At 40.9% G+C, this 18,075-nt stretch overlaps 1 protein-coding gene across 2 annotated transcripts in view; it reads right to left on the bottom strand.

Moving 5' to 3' along the window:
• The window catches only part of rgs6 (regulator of G protein signaling 6), a 315,892-nt gene extending 298,220 nt beyond the window's left edge, over nucleotides 1-17,672 (bottom strand). The window contains exon 1 of one of the 2 annotated variants that reach the window (XM_062968089.1): nucleotides 17,203-17,672. The gene's annotated coding sequence lies outside the window, so the exon portion shown is untranslated. The remainder of the gene's footprint in view (nucleotides 1-17,202) is intronic. The other variant, XM_062968090.1, reaches the window with a different exon arrangement.
• Nucleotides 17,673-18,075: the final 403 nt, after the last annotated feature.

Here is an 18,075-nt window from a genome sequence, read left to right as displayed (position 1 = left end):
TAAAATGTTTCTAAAACATGCTGTACTCCTCTTCTTTTTCCTGCAGTAGGAACCTTTCCCTATTCTTTCCATGCTATTTCTGCTAATGAAACCAATTTTACTCTTAAGGGAATAAAGCCCATGAACACATCTACTTCATTAACTGAGGGATGCCTGTACTATAAAAGTTGTCTGTCATATTTATATTTCTCAGCAGTCTCAATTGTGGAGTTAGTTTCTCCATGAGTCCCAAATCCCACTGTCATGTTTTCCAACTGCATGACAGACATCTGAGAATGGCAGGCCATTAACAAGAACCTCCTGGGATGATTTTAAAGCACAGGATGAGACACAAGAGTCATGAAAGCATGTTTGATGTTTCACCATCTCTGTTACAAAGCTGCCCCACAGGGAATCACAGCCAATCAAGACTTCCCTACTCATATAGCATAGAACAGTTTGGGTTCAGTATGTGCCATTTGATGTATTACATTACTGAGCACAGGGACCAAGATAGGGTTCATTAGAAATGCAATCCTATGCTCGCCTGAGTTCAAGGGGGCTTGTTTTTGAGTAGAAATGTATCTCGGTAAAAATGTATGCTTTCTAACCAAAGTTTATGCATAGATCTCAATCCAATGTAAGCTTTTAGTTCAGTTTTTAGGCTCTGGACTTTTAAAAACTAAGCTAAAAAACTACTGTACACCTAGAAAAGTGTATCCTTTTCAAAGCAAGCCACAGGCTTGCAGATCCCAGTGATGTTCTAACTAGAACCTCCCTTGACCACTGTTCATTCACCTAATGAGATTCTCTAGTTAAATAAGCTGAAACATCTTAGATCTCCTCAAACTGGACTCTGCTGCTGCCTAGTGCTTCAGCCACACATTTAAAAATGAATGTCCTCTTTATCTAATTGTCTTCAGCAATGTTTGGGGGAAGCTAGATAGGGGTACACAAGTAAGACAGGTCTGCAAAGGGGCTAGATCAGTGGTTCCCAACCTTTGGACCTCCAGGTGTTTTGGACTTCAACTCCCAGAAATCCCAGCCAGTTTACCAGCTGTTAGGAACTGTGGGAGCTGAAGTTCAAAATACCTGGAGGCCCAAAGGTTGGGAACCACTGGGCTAGATGAACTTTACAGATATGAAATCTCATCTCTCATGACAAAGTAACAAGAAAAAGTGTTTATGTATTCAACTACATTATGATCCCTGTACCAGTGAACCTATGCACACTCAATAGAATATGTCCTTCCTCTCTGGGATATTTTTAAGTCCACCAGGTGATTCTATACCATATTTTCATCTGACGTTACATTCCTATAGTGGATACCTCCCGAGGAATATTCTAGATGCTCCAAGGCAACTCTACAGCAATTTCCAGCAGAAATCATTCATTATGCTATAATTCACAGTTTCATGTTTCTCAGTTAAGCTCAGGCACATATATGTGGGCCGTACTGTATATCCCTTCCTTTCCTCAAAACAGGGACTCAGGGCAGATTGCAAAAATTAAACCAAGTATAATAGCAGCAGTTAATCAGACAGGCAAGTTAAGCACTTGTGTGGGTTTAGCAGCTGGACAAGGAAGATTTCCACCTCAAATTGTAAATAATTTACATTTCCAGATAAACTTAACAAGGAGAGAAAACAATGATAAAATTAAAAACCATTAACAAAAGTGAAGGGAATGTCCATTGTATCACACAAAAACAGGTATCTATCAATAATCTGAGCAAAGACCATGGATATATCTTTAGTACAATGGCTTCATAGCCCTCAAGGAAGAAGTTCATTTTCTTGAAGGCAAGGTCACACACCTGGAGAAACAGAGTAGATGCTGGATGAGGCCTTCAATAGTGTGAAAACTGCATCCCAATCACAAAACAGCCGCTCCTCTACAGTTCTGTAGAAAGAGGTTTGCAATGAAGGGGGTCATCACTGAGGAAGATGATCATGATGGTCCATCAAGGAAACAACTGGTATCTTCCCCTATGAGCCCACAAGAACCTTAAGACCATCTGGAGAGGCCCTGCTCTCAGTCCCACCTGCCTCACAGGCACGGCTGGTGGGGACGAGAGACAGGGCCTTCTTGGTGGTGGCTCCCCGGCTGTGGAACTCCCTCCCCAGTGACATTCAGCAGGCCCCATCCCTTTTGGGGTTCAGAAAAAAACTGAAGACCTGGCTATGTACACAGGCATTCGAAGAATAAGCATGTGTTGGCTTCGACGCGGTCTGAATTACGGCTCTTGCATAAGGTCTGGTACATAAGGAATGGCATGGGCACTTTGCATTGTTTTAAACTTTGTATATTGTATTTTATGACTGTTTTAACTGTTTTAACGTTTTGTGTAACGGCATCAATTGCCAATTGTAAGCCGCCCTGAGTCCCCCTGGGTGAGAAGGGCGGGGTATAAATGATTGAAATAAATAAATAAACAAACAACTGGATATCCTCTCATATAGAGGCCATGCATCCAAGGGCTCTGGCTACATGCTCATGTGCAAACATTTGCTTATTAGCCTGTAGGGAACATGGTGACTTGCATGACAAGTGCAAAATCTGTGCATGCAACATATCATCTAATCAGCTAAGTAGGAAATACTCAGAGCAATTTGCAGACAGATAATAAAATTAGGTAAGCACTCAAACAAAACTATATATTGTTGCAATGGGATACAGAAACGGTTTATTAGAAAATGAATATATGATTTATTTAAGTATTTCTTTACTTGTTTATTTTCCATCACTATGTTTCAACCCTAACTTCCCTTTTCCTTCCCCATGTCTGTTGCTTCAAGAAAAATAATTAAGAGTATTAATGTTGTCTTAGTATTTTCTTCTAAAATTTCAATAAGTATTTGGAGGTATTTGTTGAGTGTGTGTGTGTGTGTTTCTGAAAACCAAAAAGTAAAATAAAAAAGTACCACACAGAGACATAGAGGAGGGAAAATGACAAAATAAAAACCATCACACCACCCTCTAATGATGTTACTCCCAATAACACAAATTGTTTAAATACATCAAAGACTGAAAAATTGCTACAGAGGCAATTGTACTGGTGAAAAATAAGGAAGGATTGTGAAGACCAGAAGAGAAAATTTGTCTTAATCCAGTGTGGAGCTGATGCTGCTGCGTCAGTGCTCCAGAACATCTTTAACATCCTGTCCACACCAGGACCTACGAAAAAAGCAAGGTTGATTAGGGGCATGATTCAGACATCCACCAGCTGCATGGGAGGCTGCAGCAGGAAAGGAAGAGTGGGCCCTTCTGTTTCAACAGCTTCTCCCACACTGAATCTTGCCTAGAGAGATTGCAGAAAAGCTGGGAAAATTCACTGTTTTCGTTATAAAGGATGTAGAGCAGACACAAATGCCAAAACTGAAATTTTCAAGACTAGAATCTAAAGAACTGAGGGGAAATAGCTGGTGACTGTAGAAAATTCTGGACTGAACAAAACCTAACAAAATAAATGAAATTGCTTGCTGATTTTCTAACAGAATATGTATCTTGTCTTCATAAGAAACATCTTGTTAGACAAGCTCAAGGAAAATAAGACCGATGAGTGAATAGCACGCCAATCATGATAATGTAAAAATGTGAAATGTACAATACAGAGAGGCAATGAGTGAAACCTTTTGAGAAATCCCATAGTTAAAGGTCAAAACCAAAAACATCAGCCACCCAGTTCATTTAGGCCAGTGGTTCTCAACCTGTGGGTCCCCAGATGTTTTGGCCTACAACTCCCAGAAATCCCAGTCAGTTTACCAGCTGTTGGGGTTTCTGGGAGTTGAAGGCCAAAACATCTGGGGACCCACAGGTTGAGAACCACTGATTTAGGCTGATGAAAAGGTCAGAAAGGAGTAATTTTATTTTTCTCTTAAGAAAAAGACTCCTGGTCGGATGCAGAAACATTGGTAACATCAGCATTTTCCTCTTTTGCTCATTGCACTGATTTCACAGATTAAAATATTGGGTTAAATCCAAAGTAAATCCCAGCTACCCACTAAAATTGCTAGGTCTCTTTCATTTCAGTGGGTCTACTGTAATTGGGAGTAAAAATGTATTTAAGCCTAAGATACTGAATCCTCATTAATGCTCAGCCACAGATATTTCTTTCTTTATTTAGAGTATTTATACCCCAGGTCAATACTGTAATCATTTACCTGCCCATCCATATTGTCTCTCCTAGAAAGATACAGGCAGAAAGTTATTCTTTTCTAGAATATATGAGAAAATATAAGAGAAAATAATGCAACTCCATCATGACTGCATGCCTAATTAGAACTGAGTGAATAGCAGAAAGGGAACATTTGCCATTACTTTTGCTAATAGCCAAGACATTAGAAAAGCCATCAGACCATACAAAAAATAAAGTCAATATTGGCAGAGTCTAAATAGTTTCATCATCATTTAGCAAACTACAGGAAAGGAGATTCCACCTGAACATCAGGAAGAACTTCCTCACTGTGAGGGCTGTTCGGCAGTGGAACTCTCTCCCCCGGGCCGTGGTGGAGGCTCCTTCTTTGGAGGCTTTTAAGCAGAGGCTGGATGGCCATCTGTCGGGGGTGCTTTGAATGCGATTTCCTGCTTCTTAGCGGGGGGTTGGACTAGATGGCCCTTGAGGTCTCTTCCAACTCTACTATTCTATGATTCTATGATTCTATGATTCTAGCAAGAAGATTCGCAGAATGAGATCCATTATTTTATGCCTGTAAACAGGAGGAACATAAATAAACTGACGTTCTTCAAGGATACAATAAAAATATTTTTCTTACAGTGCAAATCTATGCAGATCGACCCAGATCAGCATAGATTCTTTATAATAGAAACTCCCGCTTAAGATAATAAAGTTGCTGAGGGTGCAAAATAATAATAATAATAAAATAACAGGCCCTGCTCGTTGTTGACCTAAGCAACCTGAAAGATAGTTGCATCTATCAAATAGGAAATGTAGGTACCACTTATATGTGGGGAGGCTAATTTAACTAATTTATGACACCATAAAAATCATCCAGCTGCCGTTTGGAATGAGGAAGTTGGCGTCATAGTGGATGATGAAGCAGCTGCTCCCCCTGTGGCCAGAATTGAGCATCCCCTTAGGAAGCTGGAAGTTGGAGAAGGTTAAATTGCTTATGTGTCTGTCTCTGTCTCTATGTTCATATTTAGTGGACAAATTTAACTATACATGCATTTTAAATGTTATAATTCATAGTTTAATAGAGTCGAATTAGAGTTTTAATTGATGTGGTACTGTTTTATTGTTTATTGATATGCCATTGTTTTACTGAATTTTTTGGGATAATGTAATTTGCTGACTGTTTTAAGTCACCCTGAGTCCCTTCGGGTGAGAAAGGTGGGGTAAAAATGATGCAAATAAATAAATAAATAAATAAATAAGGCATTGAATGTTTGCATGGTAAGTGTACATTGTGATCCGCCCTGAATCCCCTTCGGGGTGAGAAGGGTGGAATATAAATACTGTAAATAAATAAATTTAAACTAGATTCATTCCAAAGAAAAGCTGAGAAAGAACTGGTGGGGAAGAGAAGAGGTGAAAAAACATTCATAAGAGGACCAGAGTATATTAGAGAGAGGACAGGATAGATAGAAAAAGAGGGAGGACAATTTGTGTTATCTCCACCTATTACTACCACCCAATCTGAGATATCCGTGGCTCTTCAGTGCTAATGTTGCACAGAAATAAACCCTAAGGTCAATGGGACATACAAGTAAGTATACACTGCCAATGGGCTCAATTAAAAATAAAACATGTATAAGAGACTTTTAATATTCAGAAAGCTAGCCATGTCAGTCTGCCTATAGCCTTAAAGGGTGGGATGGAGTCTCATAGCACCTTTGGGACTAGCATAAATTTTTCACAGAATCATAGAATTGGGAGAGACCACAAGGGCCATCCAGTCCAATCCTTTGCCATGCAGGAAAAGCACAATATGATTTGAGGATATCTCAGTGTGGTGTAGTGGTTTGGCTGCCAGATTACAACTCTGAAGACTCACCTTGGGCAAGTCATACTCTTTCAGCCTAAAAGGAAGGCAAAGGCAAACCCCTTCTGAATGAAACCTTCATCTTAGTCCCACCACAAGTCAGAAATGACTTGAAGGTACAAAGCAACAATCTCAGAAGCAGTGCTGATCTGAAACAGACATACAAAATCTGAGAAACATTTTCATCTCAAACGCACACAGCCACTTAATGGAAGACCTGAATTTAAGGTTTCTGTCTGCCACTCACACTCTGTATAAACTTATACCAGTTACTATTTTTGAGCCTACATAAAGCAGGCACAGAACCAAGAGTATTGCACAGGTTTACTGGAAAAATAATACAGCACAGATTGTTCAAAACTTCGCAAATAAAAGCCATCCTATACATAATTAATACAAGGGGAAGTGAATTATTCTGCCTACAGCAATGTAGGTCAAATCCTTGCAGTTTTCATTCTCCAAGATAGTTGGTAAGTAAACAGATGTTATCACAAATATCCAGCAAATGATGACATATGGGTGAAAGCAGACATCCAAAGACAGTCCCAACATGGGGTTGAAATCTCTTTGTATATGACCTTTGTCATGCAGATGAGCAATTTATAGAGTTAGAGGGGTCACCAAAAAGTAGAATCTGGTCATATAATTTCAAATATGTTGTAATGACTTTCATAGAATCATATGAGCACCCGACAATTAAAAATAAAATATAGCCTCTGCTCGTTGCTGACCTAAGCAACCCAAAAGATAGTTGCATCAATCAAGTAGGAAATTTAGGTACCATTTATATGTGGGGAGGCTAATTTACAACACCATAAAAATTATCCAGCCACCATTGGAATGAGGAAGTTGCCGTCGCAGTGGATGATGAAGCAGCTGCTCCCCCTGTGGCCGGAATCAAGCATACCCTCAGGAAGCTGGAGAAGGTTTAAATTGCCTCTGCGTCTGACTCTGTTCTATGTTATATGGCATTAAATGTTTACCTTATATGTGTACAATGTGATCCGCCCTGAATCCCCTTCAGGGTGAGAAGGGCGGAATATAAATACTGTAAATAAATAAATAAATACATAAATACATAATAGAGTTGGAAGAGACACATGGGCCATCTAGTCCAACCCCCTGCCATACACGAAAAGCAAAATCAAAGTACTTCTGACAGATGGCCATCCTGCCTGTTTTCTTCCCTTCATTTGGAGTCTATGGGACTGACTTCAACCAACTGTGTTTTATCATACTTGCACAGTCCAGAAGTTAATGCTAATATAGAGCCTTGGGGATTCCAAGCACTATAGTTCAAAAGGGAACACTTCCAAGTTTTGAGACATACATACATTCTTCCATACATTGCTTTGGCAATATCTAATATCAAATTAGATCACTAGATCAAAATGTTGGTGCTCACAAAAAGCTACTTTATGGAGTTTTATTTAATTTCTCCTCGCTAGCATCTGTAAATTTCTCTTTGCCCATATCTGTGGCCGAGTTACAGTTTGCCCTAGATCAGACATCCTCAAACTGTGTCTCTCCAGCTGTTTGGGCATCCAACTTCTAGAATTCCTGACCATTGAACAAGTTGGCTGGGGCTTCTGGGAGCTGGAGGGCCAAACAGCTGGAGGGCTGCTGTTTGAGGATGTCTGCCTTTGATTGTTGTAAGGTAGTTGAGAACAAGAGCTGTGACCCAAGGCTTTGGTCCTCCAGATGTTTTGGAGCACAACTCCCAGAACCCTCACCACTGGTCATGCTGGCTGGGATTTCTGGGAGCTGATGCCCAGCAATATCTGAACATTGCTGCACTAAGTACCTTTGCCCACAAGAGACCACTGGATTTAAATAATGCAAGAAAGTTATTAAATAAATCCCTCTTTCTCTCTTCTTAGATCTCAAACACTGCTATAACAGTATACTGCCTTACCAATAATCAATTCTGCATAAAACCTGTGCCTTATCTCATCTTATTTCTTAATCATCTATTTATGACATCAAATTCTGTTGCTAGGGAGATGCTTACGCAGAACATTATGATTTTAGGTAACAAGATAAATGACTAGATCTTATGTATTCTCCTCTGAAATTAACACACACAAACAGACACACAGCTAAGCTATGCTTTGCTGTGTCCCAAAGGGAAGGTTGATCATCAGTTACAACCTAAAGATCCATAATGATGTTTATTCTTGACTGAGTAAAATGAAATATTCCATTGGAAAGGCACATACCTAACTCCCAGACCTCGTTGCAATTTTTTATCTGACATGACAACTTGTCACTTTAAAACAGGGCTTGAGCATTGGCTGATGTGGTGACTCAGGCATCCTTGTAAGGATTTCTTAAGGAAAACAGAACAGCACTATGAATATTAGTTTTATTAGGGTATATCTTTACAGCTCAGCAATTGCAGAGTCCTTTACTTGGTGCATTGTGTGAGAACCACCTGCCTTCCAGGAACTGTTTTTGTTTCAGCGGGTGGAAAATCTGTGTAACATAGATACAGATCCTGTATCCACGGATTCTGCATCCACAGATTCAACTATCTATGGGTTGAAAAAATTCAAAATAAATTCAAAGTTTGATTTTGCCATTTTATATAAGGAATACCATTTTACTATGCAATTATACATAAAGGAACTTGAGCATGCAATGTATTTTGGTATTCATGGGGGATCCTGGAACCCCCCAGGACACGAACATACCACTGTATTTTGATGGCAAAATCCAGCTGCTTCCCTTCCTAATGGGGTCATCACTATCTGAAGCAAGTAATTCATTGCTCTTGATACTAAAAGAAATGGAAGTTGTGGTGGTTGGGAGAAATTAAATGAAACAGAGTTCAACCCAAATCTAAATCTTGCAGTTGGCAATAAGCTCAACGTACTCCCGCCTTCAAAAGAATAACCAACTGAATGGGAATGAAAAACAAAAGCAGTAGTCGGAAGCTCAAAAACAGTATTTTCAACACATTTAAAATGTGTTGGACCAGAACTCTTACCATTCTGAGCCAGCACAAACTATGGTCCATAATGGGTGGGGATGATGGGAGCAATGGACCAATACACTTGGAGGGCACCAAGGTGGGGATGCTCAAAGTGATAATGTTAAATTGATAAAAAAGATTTCTCTTTTCCTCCTCCACAAGCCAAGAGAAACAAGTATAAAAGATATTTTTCACAACTGCAGAAAAGAGGAGTTCCTTATAAGGAGGATATGGGGACATTTTTGCCTACAACAGCCACAAGCAATCTAAGATAATGAGGGAAATCATAGTCTAACCAATTTATTTTAAAAATCTGGAATTTTTCAAACAGTATTATAAATGTTGAACTCTAACTGAATCAGTCTGAAATAAGTGGCTACTTTTTTATTCTTATGTGAAAGGCCTTTCATCAGAACAAGGTCCACAAATGCTTTCATTCATACCAGTGTGCTTCTATCAAAAATATCATGTACAAAAAAGAAAATAATATTTTTGAAAGACAATTGTCTTTCAAAAATATTTTAAGCCAAATATCAACCAGTCTTGTGAACTATTTATAATTACACCATGAAAGTCATAATCCTTTCTGCTTTACTCCCCTTTTTAAAGAAACAGACAAATCCATAATAAGACCATTAAATGGATTGTTAAATGGAATCACAACCATGAGGTAATGTGCCTTCAAGTTTACAGCCAAAAAGCCATCACTGTGACATATGATTCCATAAGTTAATTTTGCACTGTGTGAAAACGAAATTGGGTTTGTCAGTAATTTAGCAGGTCAACTCTTCTGTTAGGCAGAGGACAAAAGACTGCCCTGGGCAGATGATTTGGAAGTGTCATGAAAGGACAAATGGTTATTGTCTTGATGTATTATATTTGTGTTTTTATGCCCAGTGAAGGAGAGAAGTGATTGTGGCATTTTGCCCAGCATGCCAAAGTAACTGCACCAAACTTGGAAAGAAAGAGCTGAAGTCTATTGTTAATCCAAACTAGAGTAGAGCCATGAAATCCCATACTGGGAGAAAGGTGAAATGGATAGAAACGGACAGACAGACAGACCAACAAATTACAATTGATTCAATAGATCTAGTACTAGTAAAAATATTTTTCCCTTGACATTTCCCCTTGAAGTTAAGTCTAGTCATGTCCAAATCTGGGGGGTGGTGCCCATCTCCATTTCTAAGCTGAAGAGCCAGTGCCGGCATGACTGCATGGAGCAACTAGTTCTAGTTGGTGCTAAAATTAGTACTTGTTGTAGAGGGTAATTTCTTTTTGCTGGAGCAACACAACTATCATAAACCAGCTTTCTTCAAACCTACTTCTGTTCAACTTCACTTGTTGTTTCTTAATATTATTTAACACAGGGAGACTGATTTCTCTTTAACTATTTATCTGTATTGTAATTTGTCAGATAATGCTATACCATGTTGGATCACAAAGTCACCAGATTTGGTGTATTATATAATCGGCCTAAAATGCAAACCAGGGCAAAATTGTTGGACAAGATCCCTAAACCATAACTAAGTAAGTACACACTACAGATTTCTGAACTTTTTGCTTTCTAATACACATGACAGTTCAGAACTGATAATTAACTGGCTTTTTCCACAGAAAATTGCTAGCTTTGGTCTAGTTTGTATAGCATTGAAGGTGAAATAAATTTTAAGGTCTCTAGGTACTCTGACTCAAACTTTAGTTTCATTAATGCCATATCAACCCAGATAAGACTTAGAAAATTTCCTAGCAATGTGATAATCATAGACACCCCAACTTTAATGTGTGTTTTTATTCCCTTAACTAAAAAGCCTCGTGCTTTTTAGACTTTCTTCATAGGAAAATGATTCAAGTCAGCAATCATTTTAGTTACTTTCTACCTTTTCCCCCTCTTGTTGCTTTTAAAAAAGAAACTTATTATTTTGTATCTAGGTATACTGCAGATTTATATAATGCTGTTAGTTACTGTCATGGCAAAAGTAAACTCAAATTGTTTTTTGTTTTGGCTTTGCTTTGAATGTCTGTGTAGAAACAGTATCTGGAAAGCAAAATTCATTATATCCTCTAAATGGGAAAATATGATTGATGGAGTTCTGGAAAATGTAGCATTAGTGCAGGAAAACAAATACTAAAAAAAGCTTTTCTTATTAAATATTTGTATTCATTTTTTTAATGATAAACATTCTCAATTTTTATACAGAAAACATTTTGGAGGCAGCTCAAAATCAGATTGGTGTGGCTAAACTGGCAAGTCGGGCCTCTAAGTATTCATATGATCAGTATAGCATCTGACTCACACTCGTATCATTCTGTATTTATGTTCTTTGTTGTGTATGTTGTACAGAAGAGAGGTGGCAAGACCATTTTCTACTACTACAACCACACCAGCACCTATTTATCTGAAATACAGCAGACTTCATCCACTATGCCTGCAAAAATAATTCAATTTGGATAGGCAGCAAATACTAATCATTCATTACATTCAAAAGCCAAATATAAGGAAATAGCAAAGCTGTGAAGCAAAGCGCGGGGGGGGGGGGGTCTTCATCAACAGCAAAGTAGTCCCCCATACAAAATATCCAAGTATGTTATACAATTATTTGGTTCTGTGCGTCTCCTCACTAAACTGCCTTTCAGCTGTTTTCACACTATATATGCTATGTCTCATTCATCTATTCCATTCACACTTACTTGGGGCTAAACTCCACTGAACAAATGGGAGTCAGTGCTTCAGGAAAAACAAAAAGTACAAAGGCTCCCTAATACTGAACTTGAACATCAGGCTTATGAGTCTTGACAGAATCTACTTCCATACAGGTGTGCTTAGTACAATAATTGAATATACCTATATTATTCACTATACTTTCATCTAGCAAATGAAAGAAATACAAGTGAAAAACTAAATGGGCTAAAGTCAACTCTGCAAAACACAGAAAACAGAAAAATGAATATAACCCAAACCAGTTTGCCTGTATGTGTAATGTGATCCGCCCTGAGTCCCCTTCGGGGTGAGAAGGGCGGAATATAAATGCTGTAAATAAATAATAATAAACTTTGAATGCAACTTGTAAAAGGAATTACTGTAGTGTAATGACATGTTAATCCATCTATAACTGAGTAGTAGTGGGATGATATTCTGGGACCCAACATTTCATTATATTTCTTCTTCTTGGTGCTTAACGGTGCTCTGGATTCAGCATTTCATAATATTTATTCTTCTTAAAAGTAACACTCTAAGCTTAATTGGCAACCTCCTCCTCCTTCATGGACTTATCCAATCAACAAAAATAGATTTAACCAGCCCCACCACACAACCAGTGGGATGTGTTATATGGATGGTTGACAAAACTATGGGGGTTTGTACAAAAATAAATGGGTAAGGAGAAAAAGTATATCCACAAAGCACTCACCTCGCCTCCCTTTCATGTCTTTCTTTGCTGCTCAAATTGCAGCAGACAACAAACCAATGTAAAGAGCAATCAAAGTGGAATTTCTCTTTCAAAACCCCTAAGGCCATAACTCTTCTCTTATTTAATGACTGCCAGCCCAACTGTTTCAGCACTTCCCATCATCCAGAAGCACAGGTGACCTGTTTGTTCTGCAGCTGGTTTCACCAAATGATAAGGACTTGCACGTGACCAGCATGGCAACACAATCCAGTTATGACAACATTTGGAGGTGTGTGTGGGGGGGGGGGAGAGGTTTGGAGGCAACCATTTCCACACACCAGATTGCACACTCTTATGCACAAGAGGAAACGGGAAAGCCATGCATCCTATGTGCTTTCCCCCATCTTTGGTGAGCCTGTGCCTCTGCACAGAGCAAGGCAGTGAAAAATCTGCTCACATTCAAGCCACTGTTTTATTTCAATCCCTAGCCACGCTACGCAGAATACAAAGAGATATTGTAGCACCTTTGAGATTTAGCTAAAGGAAGTTTGTAACATAAGCTTCATAACTGATATTTCATTTACTTTGTAAGTATGTGCATCCCTAGGGTGCATATGTGTACAATTAATGCAGTTTGACACAGCCCTGGCTCAATACTATGGAATTCTAGAAACTGCAATTTTATCAGCTTTTCTTCAGAACAGTAAGTGCCAAGCTTAGAAAGCAATCTCCTCAGCCCAATTTGGGTAAGTGAGATTAGAACCATGTCATCAGCATACAATAGAATGGAAATTTTCTTGGATCCTACTGTGGGTGGAAAAAATTCTGGCCCTGAGAGTGCTGGTATTGTGTCATTCAGATAAAGATTAAAGAGTGCTGGTGCCAGTAGACATCCTTGTTTTACAATTTTATCAGGTCTTCAACCTTCTCTCACCAAATTACAAATCCCGAGATTCCACAGCACTGAGCCATAGCAGTTAAAATGGGGTCAGAATGCTGCTGTGTAAATGCACACTATATGAAAAAATTTGGACCATCAACTGTTTAGTCAGATGCCTAATAAAGCCCAAATATAAACCAGTGTCTCCATCTGCATAAGTGACATTTAAATTGTAAGCTCCCATCTAGAGTACTCCCATCAGATCAATGTACCTGTTTGGCCATTGCTTATGTAAACCAATGCTTCAATGAGTTTAAGATGGTTGGGATAAACAACCATATAGCTTGGCTCTTGTTGGAGCAGAAGGCAGAGTATTTCTTACATCTGTCACTCTAATGCAAAGGCTAGAGTGATACAACCTGTGCACAATCTGATGAACATTGATACTCTCTTTCGCTTTCAAACCCAAAACCATGTTCCTAACACCCACACGAAGGTTTTCTTACAGCCACTTGTGGTAAGTACACAATATAGTCCTCTCACTTTGAAGCATCCCATTCATTTCACTGGATCACAGTTCCAAATATGTGTATTTAGGACTCAATTCCCTCAATGGAAGAGCCAACTACTTCCAAACCACTCTGCTAGGACTTGAAGAACATACTTTGACTCTTCAGTCACGCATGCACACACATATTCTTTTTGTTTAAATTCTTTGACTGCACAGTGACATGTGTTCATAGAACCATAGAGTTGGAAGAGGCCACAGGGGCCATCTAGTCCAACCTTCTGCCATTCAGGAACACATAATCAACGCCCTCCTGACAGATGACCATCCAGCCTCTGCTTAAAAGCTTCCAGAGAAGAAGAACACTTTAGTCCAAGACAATGTTCCACTACTGAATAGCTTTTACCATCAGAAAGTTCTTCCTAAGGTTTAGGTGGATTCTTTTTTGTGGCAATTTGAATCCATTGCTCCATATCCTAGTCTCCAGAAGAGAAGAAAACAATGTGACATCCTTTCAGATATTTAAGCAGGGCTATCATGTCTTCTTTTCTCCATAATAAACATGACCAGCTCCTTCAACCACTTTTCATAGGGCTTGGTTTCTAAACCTTTGAATATTTTGGTTGCTCTTCTCTGAACACCCTCCAGCTTGCCAATATCCTTCTTGAACAACTGGATACAGTATTCCAGATGAGGTCTGATCAACACTGAACAGAGTGGGATTTGTTGTCCAAGGCTTTCATGGCTGGGATCACAGGGTTGTTGTATGTTTTCCGGGCTGTATGGCCATGTTCCAGAAGTATTCTCTCCTTACGTTTCACCCACATCTATGGCAGGCATCCTCAGAGGTTGCAAGAGTGGGATTGTTACTTCCTTCAAAATGCTGTGACCCCTCCCCATACACCTTCCAATTTGCTTTGGGGCAAATTCCATTGCTAGGACCCCAAATTCGGGGGGACCTATATCTACATTTGAACAACACCATAGTGAGCTGTCTTCACCACTGGAAAACTCCCTCTAACCCAGGCATGGGCAAACTTCAACCCTCCAGGTGTTTTGGTCTTCAACTCCCACAATTCCTAACAGCCTCAGGCCCTTTCCTTTTCCCCCTCAGCAGGGGGGCCTGAGGCTTTTAGAAATTGTGGGAGTTGAAGCCCAAAACACCTGGAAGGCTGAAGTTTATTTTCATCCTTCACGGTAGAAGTGTGACACCTCTTGAACTGCCCTGGCTCAATGCAATGGAATACTGGAGCTTATAATTGGGTGAGGAAAAGAAGGCAAAAAGACGTATAAAGCCACAGCTTCTATGGTTCTATATAGCACTGGACCAGGGCAGTTCAAGTGGTGTGAATCTGCATTCATTCTGCACTTGAAGATGCACCCGTAGTCAAGCCACTACATCGTGCTGTTGGTCCAGGGGTGTGCCTCCACTCCATAATGCAGTTTGGCACTACTTGAACTGCCCTGGCCCAATGCTGGGGGATCCTGGGGGTTGTGGCGTTGGCGAGGCACCTGCACTCTTGCAATGCTTCAACTACCAACGGTGCTGAGTGAGCCATGACCGTGGCTTGCTGAAGTCAATTACACCAGCTTGCCTCTGACTACAAATGCCTAGGACTGAGCTGCAAAAGAGTCTCATAAATTATAATAAATCAACCATAGAAGTGCAAGAGAAAGCCTATAACAAAAGTGTTACAAGATATTTTACTGCTGGGGCAGAAAGGCAAAAGCACCCATCCAGTGGAATTGAAGTTTATTGTATCCTGCTACATTATTTTGGCAGCTGAAGCAGAAATCCTCACAGTCTTCCTTCTCTGGCAGTGATGATGATGATGATGATGATGATGTAAGAAACAATTTTCTGTTCTTTCTCCACAGACAAGCGCTGTTGTACAAAACCTTACTTTGCCTAATGGTAAGGCAAACCAACCCCAGAAGGATTTCATTTCTATAAAGTCTAATGAAAGGAATCATGATGTATGGTAACTTTACAATTTTTCTTCAGAAATCTGTTCTTGTGAGGTTGGCTGTGCATCACCTTTCCAGGGAAAATTGGCCTGATCTAAACTACCTCCTCATCTCTCTTCCAGACACAGGACTGACAGGTGGCGACTGACAGGTGGCATTTTGCTTTCTGGTGTGAAAAAACAACATGACATTCCACCATCACCAGAGCTTGCAAAGTTGTTTCTTAAAAGTTGTTAATTCTTAGTATTTTTATAGTACAAAAAAACAGTCATTCTTGTTAATCATTGAGCCACTTTTTCTACTCTGGAATAGAGAAGAGCAAAATACATTCATGAGGAACTGTTTCTATACTAAAATGTCAACAAGGAACGATAAATCCTAATTTTGCACCAGGTTTAAACCTCCATCAGGCAACCCTGGATTGTAACTCAGGTTAGACGCATAGAAAGTAAAAGACAATGGTTATTTAACTTTTCTTTACTGCAGACACATCTTTCAAGGCATGGCTAGATTGTATTCCACTTGTACACAACTCTTACAAGTTACTGGCAGAATAGTTCAGTTACCTTTATATTTGCTTAACACTGGGTTGATTCTTAGTGAGAAGACCAGTCACTTCATGCAAAGCTTGCATTTACATAGTTTTCAAAACCACTACTTATCTATGACCTTCCTTTTAGTATTGATTGGGTCACTAACAACATTCATATCCTCCAGTGCAACTTCTAGCGGAAATACTGCAGCACTTCTTAAAGAACATAATAATCAAATCCAAAAATAATCAAACCTACACAATTGAAAACTGCAAATGCATAAGGTGGACTGAAGATAGAGAAAGCCTTGCTGAGGTCAATTACACCAGCTTACCTCTGTACCAAGGAACAGAAGTGTCTCATAAATCATAATAAATCAACCATAGAGGTGCAAGAGAATTGATGAGGTCTCATTGCTGGAATCTTACATCTTGTTTCTCCCATGATGTAGATATCAGGCATGGGCAAACTTCGGCCCTCCAGGTGTTTTGGACTTCAACTCCCACAATTCCTAACAGCCTACCGGCTGTTAGGAATTGTGGGAGTTGAAGTCCAAAACACCTGGAGGGCCGAAGTTTGCCCATGCCTGCTGTTGATACTTTGCTTCTCTAACTTAATGGCCAATGCCATTCCTTCCTCAGCATGGAGCAAGATCCAAGTGGCGTCAAACCGCCTTCATTCCACAGAGGTGCCCAAAAAGAGAGGCTCTCCAAATGAGCCGCGTCGACACCAGCCTCCGACCCCCTTCTCCTCTCTCTTCCCATTTCCCTGAGTTCATTTGGAAGCCCAAGAAGGAAAGAATACCCAGGCTTGTCTTTCGTTTTCCCTTTCCTCCCCGTCCCACCTTATGCCAATGAGTCCCCTTCCCTGAATGACATCCCACCCGCACGAAGGGAATCTCCAGAACTGCCCTGAGGGAACCGACCCCGGCGGTGCGGACTGTCCCTCCAAGCCGTGCCCTTCCTTACCTTGGCAACCGAGGCTGCGTCGTCGCCCTCGCCCCCTCTGGCAAGGTCTCCTCAGAGGCAGGGCACAGCCGGGCTCATGGCGGGGAAGAGGTGGAGTGGCCAAGGCAGGCGAAGGAGGGAGGGGTGGGCCCCAAGGTGGCCCCCTTCCCCTCCTCTTGGCTCCTGTTTTCCTTCAGAAGGTGGCGAGGGGAGGGCTCACCATGCTCCTGCGTGGCTGGTTCTTGCTGCTGCTGCTGCCTCTGTGGGTTCGTGCGCTCCGGCCGCCGGGCGCCTTCTCCTCATCCTCCTCCTCGCGAGGCCAAAGGGAGGGGAGCCAAAGGCGGGGAGCGCGCACTCCTTCTCTCCCTCTCCCTCTCCCTCTCCCTGCCCTCCCTTCCCGCCAAGCCCTCCAGCCACACAGACGCAGCAACGCACAGCAGCACAGGATGAGCGCGGAGCCAGGCTCCAAGTCCGGGGCTCCGAGTCCCTCCCGCGGCGGCAGAGGAGGAAGGCAACAGCGCCCGCTGCAGGCCGCGCAGGGAACGGCACCCGCTTTCTCGACGCTGCAAAGAGAGAAGCCGGCTTTTTTTAAAAAAAAAAAAAAAGTCGGAAATAAAAAGGTAAAGGTTGACGTTAAGTCCAGTCATGTCTGACTCTGGGAGTTGGTGCTCATCTCTATTTCTAAGCCGAAGAGCCGGCGTTGTCCGTAGACACCTCCAAGGTCATGTGGCCACTGGCATGACTGCATGGAGCGCCGTTACCTTCCTTATTGATCTACTCACATTGGCATGTTTTCGAACTGCTAGGTTGGCAGAAGCTGGAGCTAACAGCGGCCGCTCACGCTACTCCGGGAGTTTGAACCTGGGACCTTTCCGTCTGCAAGTCCAGCAGCTC

The sequence above is a fragment of the Anolis carolinensis genome, chromosome 1, assembly GCF_035594765.1.
Source record: "Anolis carolinensis isolate JA03-04 chromosome 1, rAnoCar3.1.pri, whole genome shotgun sequence".
NCBI lineage: Eukaryota > Metazoa > Chordata > Lepidosauria > Squamata > Dactyloidae > Anolis > Anolis carolinensis.
Note: the sequence above shows the minus strand (reverse complement) of the source record. Positions and strands in the feature narration are given on the sequence as shown.